The sequence below is a fragment of the Oryctolagus cuniculus genome, chromosome 10, assembly GCF_964237555.1.
Source record: "Oryctolagus cuniculus chromosome 10, mOryCun1.1, whole genome shotgun sequence".
NCBI classification, from domain to species: domain Eukaryota; kingdom Metazoa; phylum Chordata; class Mammalia; order Lagomorpha; family Leporidae; genus Oryctolagus; species Oryctolagus cuniculus.
In genome coordinates, this window is record NC_091441.1 from 66,199,990 (window position 1) to 66,214,483 (window position 14,494).

Sequence of the window (14,494 nt, forward strand, 5' to 3'; positions counted from 1 at the left end):
GGAATTTTATCCTGGTCTCCCGCATGGGTGGCAGGAACCCAAGTATTTGGATAATTCTCCATTGCTTTCCCAGGTGCATCAGCAGAGAGCTGGATTGAAAGTGGAGCAGCCAGGACCCAAACTGGCACCTATGGGATGCCGGCATCACAGGTGGTAGCTTAATGTGCTATCCACAATGCCAACCCTTCATTTCCTTTTTTAAGGTTTATTTTATTTTCAGTTGAATGGTGGATTTATAGAAAGGATGGACACACTTGCAAGGTGAGACTGAGTGTGAGAAGAGAGAGAGAGAGAATCTTCACCTGCTGGCTCACTTCCAAGATGGCCACAATGTTCTGGGCCCCAGCCAAAGCCTGAAGCCTGAAACTCCATCCAGGCTTCTAACATGGGTGGCAGGGCCAAAATGCTTCAGCCATCTTCTGCTGATTTCTCAGGTGCCTTAGCAGAGAGCTGGATCAGAAGTCGGCAGCCAGGACTCATGTAGGATGGAGGTGTCACAGGCAGTGGCTAAACCTGCTGTCCCACAACACTGACTCCTAAAAAGATTTTAATTTCTACCTCTGCTATTTCACAAGCGGTTTTCCTTAAAATAGGCACCTTCTCTCAATGGGTACTGTATGCATACTTTACTTTCTAATTTGATACACGGAATATTAAAAATGTACATGCAAATGTTAAGATTTAATATAATCAATAACTTTATTGTTTCATTAAAGACATTCTTTTAAAATTTTTGTTTATTTATTTATTTTGTTTGATTTGAATGGCAGAGAGACAGAGAAAGGGATACAGAGTTAGAGACAGACAGATATCTCTTCTCTGTTAATTCACTCTCCAAATACCTGCAACAGTCTGGGCTGTGCCAGGGCAAAGTCAGGATCCTGAAACGTAATCCAGTCTCCCACATGGGTGGCAGGGATCCAAGTACTTGAGCTATTAACTGCTGCCTCCCAAGGTGTGCATTAACACAAAGCTGGAATTGGGAGCAGAACTGGTACTCAAACCTAGGCACTCCAATAAGGGATTCTGGTATCTTAACCACAAGACCAGGCAGTGCCACATTAAGGACATTAATGAGTGAAACTGGCAGTTTTCTCCCTGTTTTCCCCTGTGTTTGCACAGAAGTGAAGAATGGCAATGATTGATATCACTGTTTCCTATCACTGCAATGATCTGTGCTAGGCACTCACAGGTTTATTCATCATCACCAATGAGGGTCAGCACAATGAGGCAAGCAAACAATATCTCAATATCATTGTGAAAATAGTTTTGACCTTGCAGACCTGCTGAAAGGGCCTGGGAGATTCCAAGGGACTCATGGACCACACTGAAAACCATTGATCTTTGATCTTTTACATGATACAGGGTTCTTCAGACTATATTATAACAAAGAGAGGGAAAGTTTACACAGTTGTAGAGCAAGAACATCAATGCTTGCCACTGTCAGTCCTAAGTTAGTTCAAATTGCTTTGATTCTCCTTTATGACAGGTGTGGAAAAGGAGTCGGTAGCCATATCTGCAATGGCAAGCTTGGTACTGAATGCTGTGTTCATTCCATATCACAATAACAATATCCAATGTGGGGTTCTGAATCATCCCAATTACATCCTTGAGCACTGGAGAAGTATACAGTGTGGGACCACTGACCCAATACATTCACCATGAGCTGGATTTAGCCCAGGCCTCCATTCATCAGCTGGCCCCTAATAGCTATTTCTCCTTTAGAGAGACCACACTGGCACTTCGGGTTCCTGAACATCCATGTCAGTCCACTTCTGATCCAGCTCTCTGCTATGGCCTTGGAAAGCAGTAGAAGATGATCCAAATCCTTGGGCCCCTGCACCCACATGGATGACCTGGAAGAATCTCCTGCTTCAGATTGGCATAGCTCTGGCCATTGCAACCAACTGAGAAGTGAACCAGTGAATGGAAGACCTCTCTCTCCCTGCCTCTCCTTCTCTCCCTGTGTAACTCCGTCTTTCAAAGAAATAAATCTTTAAAAAAAAAAAAAAATTCAGTCATTCAAATAAATAGAAACATATAGCATCACTCTGAGATTACCAGAAATAAACTTAATTTATATATTACAATGCTTCTGTTCAGATATCTTTAATTAAGTTGCCTAAATTAAGTACTAAATTACTAGTTGACTCAGAAGACAATTTTCTGTGATTTTGTTCTTTCTTATGTTTATGCCTATACATATAAAGTTCTCAGAGCATTCTCTGTTAGAAACCGAATCTTTTAAGAATGGATGTTTTTGGGCCAGCACTGTGGTGCAGCAGGTTAAAGCTCTGGCTGCAAGCGTCGGCATCCCATATGGGTGCTGGTTCTAGTCCTGGCTGCTCCTCTTCTGATCCAGCTCTCTGTTATGGCCTGGGAAAGCAGTAGAAGATGGCCCAAGTCCTTGGGGTCCTGCATCCAAGTGGGAGACCCGGAGGAAGCTCTGGGCTTCTGGCTTCGAATCGGCACAGCTTGGGCCATTGCAGCCATCTGGGGAGTGATCAGCAGACGGAAGACCTCTCTCTCTGTCTCTACCTCTCTCTGTCTTTCAAATATATGAAATAAATCTTTAAAAAACAAAAGAATGTTTCTTATTTTCTGTGGCTATATGACTTCTGACCAGACTTACTTGTAAATATGTGGGATTTCATGACATTTATTGTGTATGCACTTCAACAAAAATGCTTCTTGCCATCTTACTTTCCCTCTTATATCTTTTCTTTGTCCCAAGTTCCTTTATCTTGCTTTCTCTCCATGAAGTATTTTAAATCCCAACATCTGGGTAGGAGCTTTAGATACTTAATCACTGCTGTGGATAGGTGTTGTATAAGTATACACATATGGGGGAGTGGTTGATGCTCCCTCCTGTTCTCACTGAGATGGAGCTTTCTAACGACTTATATCCAACTTTTCCCTTCATGAGAAGCAAATTTAGTAGAGCCTGCTGAAGAGACTTCTCGCCTTTATAATTCCAAGGAAATAGATTAATGTTCTGCCGCAATATTCAGCCTTCTCTGGGAGCAGCCGTAGCTGCTGTCTTGCCTTTTCTCTTTTAAGGAAAACAACCCCTTAAGAGAAGCATCTCAGTGTTGTGTAAGAAGGAAGCAATCACAAAAAACCTCTCCAAAGAAGTCCACAAGAAGACAAGCACCTACCTGGACCGCGCAAGCGCTCCTGACCACCCCTAGAGAGACGAATGTGGGAGGTGGCTAAAAGGCTATTTCAAGGAAAATTCATTGGTTAACTTGTTCCCCGTAGGGGGCCATTTCATGCAAATCGTGGAAGAACCATGGACAGCACCAAACGGCGCCCTCGGGAGGGGAGAGGCCCCACAGAACCAAAGATTGCGCCACGCACAGGGACGGTGCGCTGCGGGCCCAGAGGTAAGAGGCAAGAGCAGCACCCGGGACAGCGCCAAAACGCGCGCTCCCAGAACCGGGAGGCGGGGAGAGGAGACCTCATCAGCTAACCTCGTTACGTAGTGCTGGATAAAGCAGTCTGAGTGGGCGCGCCGACGTTTGCTCTGATCCGCGGCCCCAGACGGAGTGGGGAGGTTGGACTGCACAAAGCGAAAGGCGGGTACCAGAACGCTTGGCTTCCCAGCACCGCGCTGAGGCTGCAGGCGGCCGCCTGGGTAGGGGCAGGTAGGGAAGCAACGCTGCGGGAGCTACTGCTCTGACGCACCAGCCCTTCTGGCACTCACAAGCTGCGGGGCTGCTCTGCCCTGCTGGGGCGGACATGGGAGCGATCAGACGGCTGTCTCCTCCAGGTGAGGAGTCCTGAGACAGGTGACAGCCTGGGCTGGTCCTGGCCGCGAGTCCAGCTCCTCGCCTCTGTTTTCCTAGCCTCCGAGGGCTCTGACTTTAACGCGGCTTACAGCCCAGGGAGCGCCCTCCTCTCCACCACACCGTCTCCCAGGTTCGCTCACCGGGGGGAGGCTGAAGACAAATTCGCAGGCGCTTCCTAGAAACCCCGCCGCTGGCCCGAGGGTGCAAACATCTGGATTGGCTCTGGGCGCTGCTTTCATCTTAAGTCCTCCTGAATGTCCCTTCTGCACACACCCCGAGCCGGCTCCTAATCCAGAGACGGATTTACCTGTGAACTTAACTTCCTTTTCCCGCTTGACTTCCTCTCCTCTGGAGACCAACGGCAGCCTTGGCACAGAAGACCTGCTGCGCCCCAGCCCACACCTGCTCTGTCTTTGGTGTGTTTGTTCTGACCTTGCTGGGCTTTCTGGTGGCGGCTAAGTTCGCGTGGAACCTGCTGGTGCTGGCGACCATCCTGCGTGTCCGCACCTTCCACCGCGTGCCACACAACCTGGTGGCGTCCACGGCCGTCTCGGACGTGCTGGTGGCCGAGCTGGTCATGCCTCTCAGCCTGGTGCATGAGCTGTCTGGGCGTCGCTGGCAGCTGCGCCGGCGGCTGTGCCAGCTGTGGATCGCGTGCGACGTGCTGTGCTACACCGCCAGCATCTGGAACGTGACGGCCATCGCCCTGGACCGCTAGTGGTCCATCACCCGCCACCTGGAGTACACGCTCCGCTCTCGCCAGCGCGTCTCCAACGTGATGATCACGCTCACCTGGACGCTGTCCGCTGTCCGCTGTCCGCTGTCATTTCGCTGGCCCCGCTGTTTTTCGGCTGGGGGGAGACGTACTCTGAGGGCAGCGAGGAGTGTCAGGTCAGTCGCGAGCCCTCCTACACCGTGTTCTCCACGGTGGGCGCCTTCTACCTGCCTCTCTGTGTGGTGCTGTTCCTCTACTGGAAGATCTACAAGGCTACCAAGTTCCGCGTGGGCTCCAGGAAGACCAACAGCGTCTAGCCTGTATCTGAAGCTGTGGAGGTGGGTGCTATAGTGATCCTTAAAATACTCTACTTGCATTTGTACAGACTGTACCCCCGGCGCACGCACGCGCAAACACACACACACACACACACACACACACACCGCGTTTGTAGAAGGTGGAACTTTTTGATTGGCAGGGAGGAGAGACTTCGCTCTGACAGTTGTGAATCACAGAGATAATAGTGCCATTCATCTCCAGTGGATTATTTCCTTATACATAAAATGAGGCATTTGGGCTACATACCTCTACAGGGTCCGATCTGGCTCCAGAATTCCATGGGTCTGTAACACCCTTTGGAACATCTGGAGAAGCTGGTGGCTGGGGGTACACTGGGGTTTGTACACTGAAAAATATGAAGCTTCCTGCACTTAAAGTAGGAATGTCCACAGAGGAAAGGGAGTGATGGGAGCCTGGCTGACAGGAAGATTGCCACACATCAAGCACAGCAGATTAGTGTTTATTCCAGTCCATGTTCTTCTTTGCAAGTTCTACTAACTGATTTTGCAAAAATATGCCATCTCCCAGGTTACTGCCATTTTGCAGCATCCTGATCTAAGAGTAAAGATGTTGTTTATAGTAGTGTCAGAGCTTGCCTTTGTTACCTGCTTCCATTGCTTTGTGGAGCTACTTTCTGGGTTTTAATTCGATCCCCCACCACACACACACCGCACTTAGGCTGCCTGTGTGACTGAAAACCACCCCAGAAAAAGCTACAGGAGGAAATTAAAAATCCAGGGTAGACGTTTCCCTAGCTCTCTTCAAGTGTCATTTAATAGATAACAGCCACTACAGTTACAATGAGGGCTCATCTTCTCCACACTTCCACCTCCCTGCTTCTTATTAACTCTGCATGAGCTGACTCTGTGAAACTATAGAGAGCTGAGTCTACTGGATGTGAAGGCCGTTCCAATTCTGCTCCCACACACTCAGTGCCAGGGATGAGTCCGTGAAACTTAGTCACATATTTAAGTTTGATCAGGAACCTGCACAAGCCGTACTTTGTTATTGGCTCTGGAACAATAATCTACATTCAATGAAGCGCTGAGTGCATCCTGTGGGCTTGGTGCAGGGGTAAAAGTACGATAAAGACATCATTGTTGCCCACGAAGACTTTGCTGTAGTGATGGAAGCAGGCATCCATTGTGAGCTTTGCAATAATATTGCATTTTCTAATTCTGGCTATACCAGGTCAATCAGGCTTAGAGAGACCAGAGGTGTAGCTAGGGGAAGGAGGGGGGACAGTTTCTAGCAGAGATAAGGAAAAAGGTGTAAGGAGCTACCTGTCCTTTTATATAGAACAATGGTATTCAACCAAGAATGATATTGCCCCTAACCCTGAGAACTTTTGGAATATCTGGTGATGTTTCTGATTATAAAAAACTTGGACAAAGGGTGCTAATGATATCTAATGTGCAGAGGCCAGAACTGTACAATGCATAGGCCAGTGCCCCATAAAAAGAATTGTTAAGACCAAAGTGTTAGTCATACTGAATTTGGAGAACTCTGTTCTTGCTAAAATAAACAAGAAGTAAAGATAGATAATAATGGTGGAGTCCCTCCCCTCCATTCCTGGAGCTCTGTTTCATGTGTGTGAGCCAGGTCAGGGACAAGGCAGCTGGCCTCCTTCAAGGGCCCTCCTTACAGGAATCCTCTTCTGCCAGGATGCTTGTCCAGGAAAACATGACTAATACTCAAAACCAAACAAAGCTTGAAAGAGGGAAATCAGTTATAAATATCCTCTGGGCTTATTGTCAAAAGAGGAAGGGCTCTCTCATTTCACCATATTGGTGACAGCAGAAGCAAAGTATTAGGACATCTTTACGCTTTCATCTTCTCTCTCTCCCTCTCTCTCTCCCTCTCTCTCTCCCACTCACTTCCTTTCTCCCTGTCTTTGTTTCTCCCTCTCTCCATCTCCATACACACACACTACTTCTAGACATTTGTGGAAAATGGAATTATAAAATGTTTATTTGGGTGTAGTATATATACTGATTTCTTTTTTTCTCACTGAAAGATCCCTGTCTTGTGTTTTTAAAATGTTTTATTTGGCTGGTGCCCTGGCTCACTAGGCTAATCCTCCGCCTGTGGTGCTGGCACACCGGGTTCTAGTCCCATTCAGGGTGCTGGATTCTGTCCTGGTTGCCCCTCTTCCAGTCCAGCTCTCTGCTGTTCCCCAGGAGTGCAGTGGAGGATGGCCCAAGTACTTGGGCCCTGCACCCCACGGGAGACCAGGATAAGTGCCTGGCTCCTGGCTTTGGATTGGTGCAGCATGCTGGTCATAGCAGCCATTTGGGGGATGAACCAATGGAAGGAAGACTTTTCTCTCTTTCTCTCTCTCTCTCACTGTCTAACTCTGCCTGTCAAAAAAAAAATGTTTTATTTACTTATTTATTTGGAGGGGTGGAAGGGAGGGAGAGAGGAGAGACCTTTTTTTTTTTTAATATTTTTTTGACAGGCAGAGTGGACAGTGAGAGAGAGAGACAGACAGAAAGGTCTTCCTTTGCCGTTGGTTCACCCTCCAATGGCCGCCGCAGCTGGCGCACCGCGCTGATCCGATGGCAGGAGCCAGGTACTTCTCCTGGTCTCCCAGGGGGTGCAGGGCCCAAGCACTTGGGCCATCCTCCACTGTACTCCCTGGCCACAGCAGAGAGCTGGCCTGGAAGAGGGGCAACTGGGACAGAATCCGGCACCCCAACCAGAACTAGAACCCGGTGTGCCAGCGCCGCAAGGCGGAGGATTAGCCTAGTGAGCAGCGGCGCCGGCCGAGAGGCGAGACCTTCTAGCCTCAGGTTCACTCCCCAGTGTCTGCAACAGCTAGGGCTGGGAAATGCCAAAGCCAGGAGCCAGGAACTCCGTCCAGGACTCCCACATGGGTACCAGGGACATCACCTACTGTTTTCCATGAACAGGTGCATGACTCAGTCTCTGGCACTCCGGCCTCCGGCATGGGATGTGGGGGTCCCATGTGGCCCCTTAACCTGCTGTGCCACAATGCCTGCTCCTGCCGGATCACTTTCAAAATGAATCCTATGGCTTTGCGAGGCTGCCACATGATCTAGGGTTCTGCATATAACACCAGGGTTGCCTCTGCCCTATGTTTTGCTGAAGAGTTAATTACAAACCAGTCTTCTTGATTTCTCCATGGAAGTGGGTGTCAAAGTTTCTAAATACAGTTCTTTTTTTATTTTTTTATTTTTTGACAGGAAGAGTGGACAGTGAGAGAGAGAGACAGAGAGAAAGGTCTTCCTTTTTTTGCCATTGGTTCACCCTCCAATGGCCACCGCGGCCGGCGTGCTGCGGCCGACGCACCTCGCTGATCCAATGGCAGGAGCCAGGTACTTTTCCTGGTCTCTCATGGGGTGCAGGACCCAAGCACCTGGGCCATCCTCCACTGCCCTCCTGGGCCACAGCAGAGAGCTGGCCTGGAAGAGGGGCAACCGGGACAGAATCCGGCGCCCTGACCAGAACTAGAACCCGGTGTGCCGGCGCCGCAAGGCGGAGGATTAGCCTAGTGAGCCACAGCGCTGGCCTCTAAATACAGATCTAACACTAGCTGTGTCACCTAGGGAAACCATAATATTTCCTTCCTGTTTCTTTGTCTGATGAATTTTATTCAAATACATTCTGAAGCCCTAACTTATGTCAGACATTGAGATGGGAACTGGTCTCTTAAGATTAATCCAGATTCATCACTCAAGAAACATCCAGATCAATCTGGATCCTTCAGGGAATATTGTGCAGCAGATTTCCCCATTTCTGTTTGAACTACACCATGAAAACTACTGCTGTTATTGTCTTTTGACCTCATTTTTGTTGAAGTCACGTGGTTAGTGTTTTTGATGTGTTCTCTGAAGGAATTTACCCAAATATTCTTTGAAATTACCTGAAATGATAGCCCCCAGGTCAATGATGGACAATAAGCAAGTTAACTAATTGTATCTCCTGTGTAACTCAGGAGAAGGTAAAAGTTAATGGCTGCTACTAACATCTGTTTTTAGCTATAGACTGAAATTAAGTTTATTACCAAAGAAAGGTAATTGAACACGCTAGAGAACAGTTAATAGTAAGGTTTTACTACATAATAGTATAGTTGACATAAAAATATACATTATTATACATACACAAGAAGAGATTTCTCTCACAAAATAATAAAATGATTGTATATTTTCATTAAAAAATTATGTTTGACTTTTTTCTAACAACGTATCTTGTCTTTGTAGTCCATAAAATTAGCTTAAGTGTCATGAGCAAACAATAAGCTGCTTGTGCCTATAAAAAGGCCTTTATACATCTGGAATTGGGGCAAACTTTTAAGTTTCCTTGTTTTAAATTTGTTGTTGTTGTTGGTTTCAGGTTTTAGGTTCTTTTAAAAGGAAAAATTCTGGGGATCCAACATATTATATAATAGACTCAAATTCTTATACCTTTTGCTTTATTCAAAAGAAAAGAACTGGGCCACTTATATGGGGAAAAATAATGTCAAATAGAAGGGCTGAGGTTAGTGAAGAAAGAGGAGAACTAGAAAGGTAATTTTGTCTATTTATACTACGTTGAGTTGGGCTGTCTGGAATTTCAAATACATCATGTTCTACAAAAATCAGCATCACAGATAAAAAGATATGATTAGCTCTAAAATGAGCAAATGATCAGGACGATCTACCCTGTAACCAAATTAAAATTAATGAAAACTGTGATGATTACTCATCAATTTTTATATAAATTATATTTTGACAAGTAAAGTTTCTTATGAATTACAAATTCAGTGTGAATTCATTGAGGGTTTATTTTATTCTTCTTGAACAAAAATCAGCATCAGGTAAACTGAGTATCTCACAAATCCTAAATAATTCTAAATTTTACTTTTTCATGATAAAACTTTCCAGATTATAAATGTTGGCATAGGAATTACTTTGAAATAAAGGGACAATCTTTTTTTTTTTTTTTTTGACAGAGTGGACAGTGAGAGAGACAGAGAGAAAGGTCTTCCTTTTTCATTGGTTCACCCCACAATGGCCACTGCGGCCGGCGCACTGCGCTGAACCGAAGCCAGGAACCAGGTGCTTCTCCTGGTCTCCCATGCGGGTACAGGGCCCAAGCACTTGGGCCATCCTCCACTGCACTCCTGGGCCATAGCAGAGAGCTGCACTGGAAGAGGAGCAACCAGGACGGAATCCGGCACCCCGACCAGGACTAGAACCTGGGGTGCCGGCATTGCAGGCAGAGGATTAGCCTATTGAGCCACAGCGCCAGCCTAAAGGGACAATCTTAACTACACCACCACCACTCTTTTACAAATCTTACTTAATTTCTGAAAACTCCACTGCAGAAAGTAAAAACTGTTATTTATTCTAATAAATACCACATGGTCTACAAACACATTGCATCTTGAAATTTGTTTGCTTCCACTTGTCCCTTGTTTTGTGTATCCTCTCTTTCTATTTTAATTGAAACTTGAATTTCCTTCAGAGTTCAAATCTGTTTCTAACATTTCTCATTCAGCCACATTATACTTTACTCTTCAAGATGTCGCCTTGATAGACATATTTTTTCAAATAAAACCCATTTTCCCAATGAGATTACAAAATACCATAGAAAATTAATGACTGCCTTTATAGTTCCTTAAATAACTATGCCTAAAAGAATTCATTTGTTGAGAAATTATTAATTTATATTGTTGCTAATGTTAAATTAGAAAAGAACTCATTAAAATTAAATAAGTGTATTTATTTAGTAAGAAATATGCTCATCATGAAATGAGACATGCATTGTGTGTGAATTTGGGTGTTGGATACTGGTAGAGATATGGAGAGAGATTGAGGGAGACAACAAGAAAGGAAGTCCATTTTTCATGAGACATAGAAGATAGATCATGTACCAGTGAATGAACATTATTGCTATAAAAACACAATTCTTTTTTCCTGAAACCAATTTTAAATAATTTGCAGTGAAAATGTTAATGTTTTATAAATGTAATATAATCCTATTTAGTAATGCAATATTAAAATCATAAACCTTTTAAGAAACAATTGTTAAAATTTTCCATTATTACTTCTCTCCCTCTCTGTCTCTCAATGCATAAGAGTACGAATATGCATTAAATATGTGTTTTCTCACATAGATGTGTATGTATAGTGGAATAGACATGGGAGCTTGCTATGTACCATTTCTTTTCATTGAGCAATGTGTGTACTTCAGATATACTGTGCACAGTATATGATAATGCTTTTTGAAGATTTAATTTTTTGAAGGTCAGAGTTACAACAGAGGAGAAACAGAGAGATCTTCTCTCCACTGGTTTGCTTTCCAAGTGGCCACAATGGCCAGTGTGGAGACAGACCAAAGCCAGGAACTAGGAGTTTCATCCTGGTCTCCCACATAGGTGCAGGAAACCAAGGACTGGAGCCACCTTCCACTGCTTTCCCAGGTGCATTAGCAGGGAAATGGAGCAGAAGTGGAGCAGCTGAGACTTGAACTGGGACCCATATGGGATGCTGGTGTTGCAGTCTGCAAACTCTTGATATTTAAAATACAGCAGAAAGTTGCTTTCAATGAAGCACAGAATATTATTTCTTTCTTTCATGGATCGTTGGGTCAGCACTTTTGTGTAGTGGGTAAAGCCACCGCCTGCAGTGCTGGTATCCCATATGCCAGTTCTGATTCCAGATGTGCCACTTTCTATCCATCTCCCTGCTAATGTACCTGAGAAAGCAGTGAAAGCTGGTCAAAGTTCTTGGACTTGTGCACCCACTTGGGAGACCCAGAAGAAGCTCCTGTCTCCTGGCTTCTGATAGACTCAGCTTTGGCTGTTGTAGCCATTGATTGCTGAATCAATGGATGGATGATCTCTCTCTCCTTTCTCCACCCCACCCCACACTGTGTGTGTGTGTGTATGTCTCCCTCTATCTCTGTAACTCTGCCTTTCAACTAAAATAAATAAATAATTTTTAAACTCATAGAATGGCAGATGTCCTAAATAGCACTCTGGCCTCAGAATCAGCCCTTAAGGCATTCGGATATGGCTGAAGAGCCCATGAGAGTATTTTAGGCATGGAAAGCCAAGACACCCTGGGAAAAAAAAAAAAAAAGGAAGACCTAAATGGAAGATCTCTTCGAGTGAGATCTCAGTGGAAACAATGGGGCCATCAAAGAAGGAGGTACCTTTCTCTGAAGGGAGGAGAGAACTTCCACTTTGACTATGACCCTGTCAGAATAAGATAGAAGTCAGTGAACTCAAAAGGCTTCCATAGCCTTGGCAACTCATGACTAGAGCCTAGGGAGATTACTGACACCATAAACAAGAGTGTCAAATTGTTAAGTCAACAACGGGAGTCACTGTGTACTTACTTCTCATGTGGGATCTGTCCTTAGTGTGTTGTCCAATATGAAGTAATGCTATAACTAGTACTGAAACAGTATTTTACACTTTGTGTTTCTGTGTGGGTGCAAACTGATGAAATCTTTACTTAATATATACTGAATTGATCTTCTGTATATAAAGATAATTGAAAATGAATCTTAGACCGGCAGGGGGGGCAAAGGTCTGACGGGAGCCCGGGAGCCGGAACAGGGGTGGGGGGAGTGAGGCACAGTCCGGTGTTGATAGATAAGAACATTTTTCTTATTGTTAATTGACTCTTGTTTTTTGCAACTACTTTACTGTTTCTTCCTTTCTTGCCAGATACCTTCCTTGTGATTTAGTGAAGTTTTTTTTTTTTTTTTTTGTAGGAATATACTCTGATTCCTTTCTCTTTATCTACTTCAGGTTTGTTTTATTCCTAATTGCAATGAAACAAACATAAAACATTTAATGGTTATAATGGTCTACTTTTAATTCTTAACAACTTAAATGCCAACTGCATGCAAAAACTCACATTTTGACTTCTCCTCCTACCATATTTTGTAATTGTATAACTATTTATATTTAATTATTGCAAGTATGCCTTTTTAATATTTTATCTTGTAATTTTTCTAATGTTAAAAATAATTTTGGCTCCAACATTGCAGTTTTGGAATATTCTGAATTGACTCACAGTCTTATCTTTACCATGGACTTATATTTTCATGTAGTAACTTCTGTCCTTTTGTTTCAATGTCAAGAACCCCATCATGTTTTTGCAAAAATTAAAAAAAAAAAGGATAGAAGGAGAGAGGTTCAGGGAGGGATGCAGGGAGGGAAATAAATATGGTTATCTATCTTCTTATAATCACACCTATGAAATACATGAAATCTGATTCATCACAGGATGATGAAGTTACCATTAATCCTCACCAAAAAGTATCTGAAGGAGTTTGAAGTTCATCAGTTATTTTCCCATTGTTCTGTCTTCTTGACCCTGTATTACAGGGAAGTAGCTTTGAAGGCAGAGCCCCCACAGTGAGGGGGACTGGCCCTAAGGGAGGAGGAGGTCAGCAGGGACAGGCAGAAGAGGAGACTTAGGAGTTAGAGTGTTGTGCTCTTACCCTTACCAACACGTGGAGTAGGGCAAGAGGCACAGACAAGACCTGAGGAGGCAGATAGTTCTGGAAAGTCAGCGATGGGAGCTCAGGTGGGACCTTCATGGTGTGCATGGTTAGGGACGGAGTCTGCAGTCTGCTGCAGGTGGGAGAAAGGGCAGGTGGAGAGGCAGTGCAGGCTCCCTTGTAATCTGCTTTATCCTCCAAGGTCTCAGTTTGCCCTGCAGGACCTTGGTGTTCTGTGAACACTTGGTGTTTTTCCCTGTAGAGTCTACATCTCTCTCAATAGCAATGCAGGGCAGTTCAGGGCGGGGGGGTGGGGGGACTCCCTGTGGTCTCAGCCCCAGGGACACAGTCGTCAGCAGCGCAGCAGCCCTGGTACCCAGAGGACAGCTCTGGGAAGGAACAGCTGAAGGCTGCCCTCCTGCACCCCTGCGCTGACGTCTGCAGGTCTGGAGAGCTGGGTCCATGTTCACCACCCAATGTGTCTTTGGCTGACTTCTCTGGGGTCAGCAGGGGCAGCCTGGCACTGGTTCAGGATGCACTGCTGAGTGTGGGCCAGGCTGCACAGGAGGCAGAACCCTGGGACAGGGACAGGACAGTGGGGAAGGCACAACCTTCCAACCAGAGGCTCAGCAGAGGCCCTGGAGCTTCTCACTGTGTGCAGAGGTGGGGGTGGAGACTTCCCTCTGGAGGCCCAGGCTTGCACTGGGAGGAAGTGACCCTCCAGGGTCCATGTTGATGCTTAATGCCTGGGAGCCAGGCGCCTTCCTCCTCCTCTCACCCTTCCCTCTCTACATGACCCTCCTGCTCATCTGCCATTGCTTCCTGGGCCGCTCCTGGGACTCAACCCTCTTCTAGCAGAGAAGGGGACATGACAGATGGTTGCTGGTTAGGCCTGACCACCTGCTCAGGGGCTGAACTGTGAATTTGCATCTGAGAGGAGGGATCCTCAGGGCTCCGCAGTGTCCCAGCCTGGGAGTTCCAGGCGACTGCGCGGGATCCTGCTCTGGGTGGCCCTCCTAGGACTCAGAGTGAAGGACCCCAGAGAGGAGCCTGGAACCTGCGGGAGGGGCACCCCCCCGGGGGGGAGGGGCGCTGCAGAGGACCCTGGAGGAGGAGCCTGGGGTCTGGGCAAACCCGCGCAGGAGTGGATCTGAGGCGGACAGGCGGGGCGGCATCTCAGGCCAGG

At 45.9% G+C, this 14,494-nt stretch overlaps 1 pseudogene; it reads left to right on the forward strand.

Annotated features, from left to right (window-relative positions):
• Positions 1–3,292: 3,292 nt before the first annotated feature.
• The window catches only part of LOC100355454 (5-hydroxytryptamine receptor 5A-like), a 29,845-nt pseudogene continuing 18,643 nt past the window's right edge, over positions 3,293–14,494 (forward strand).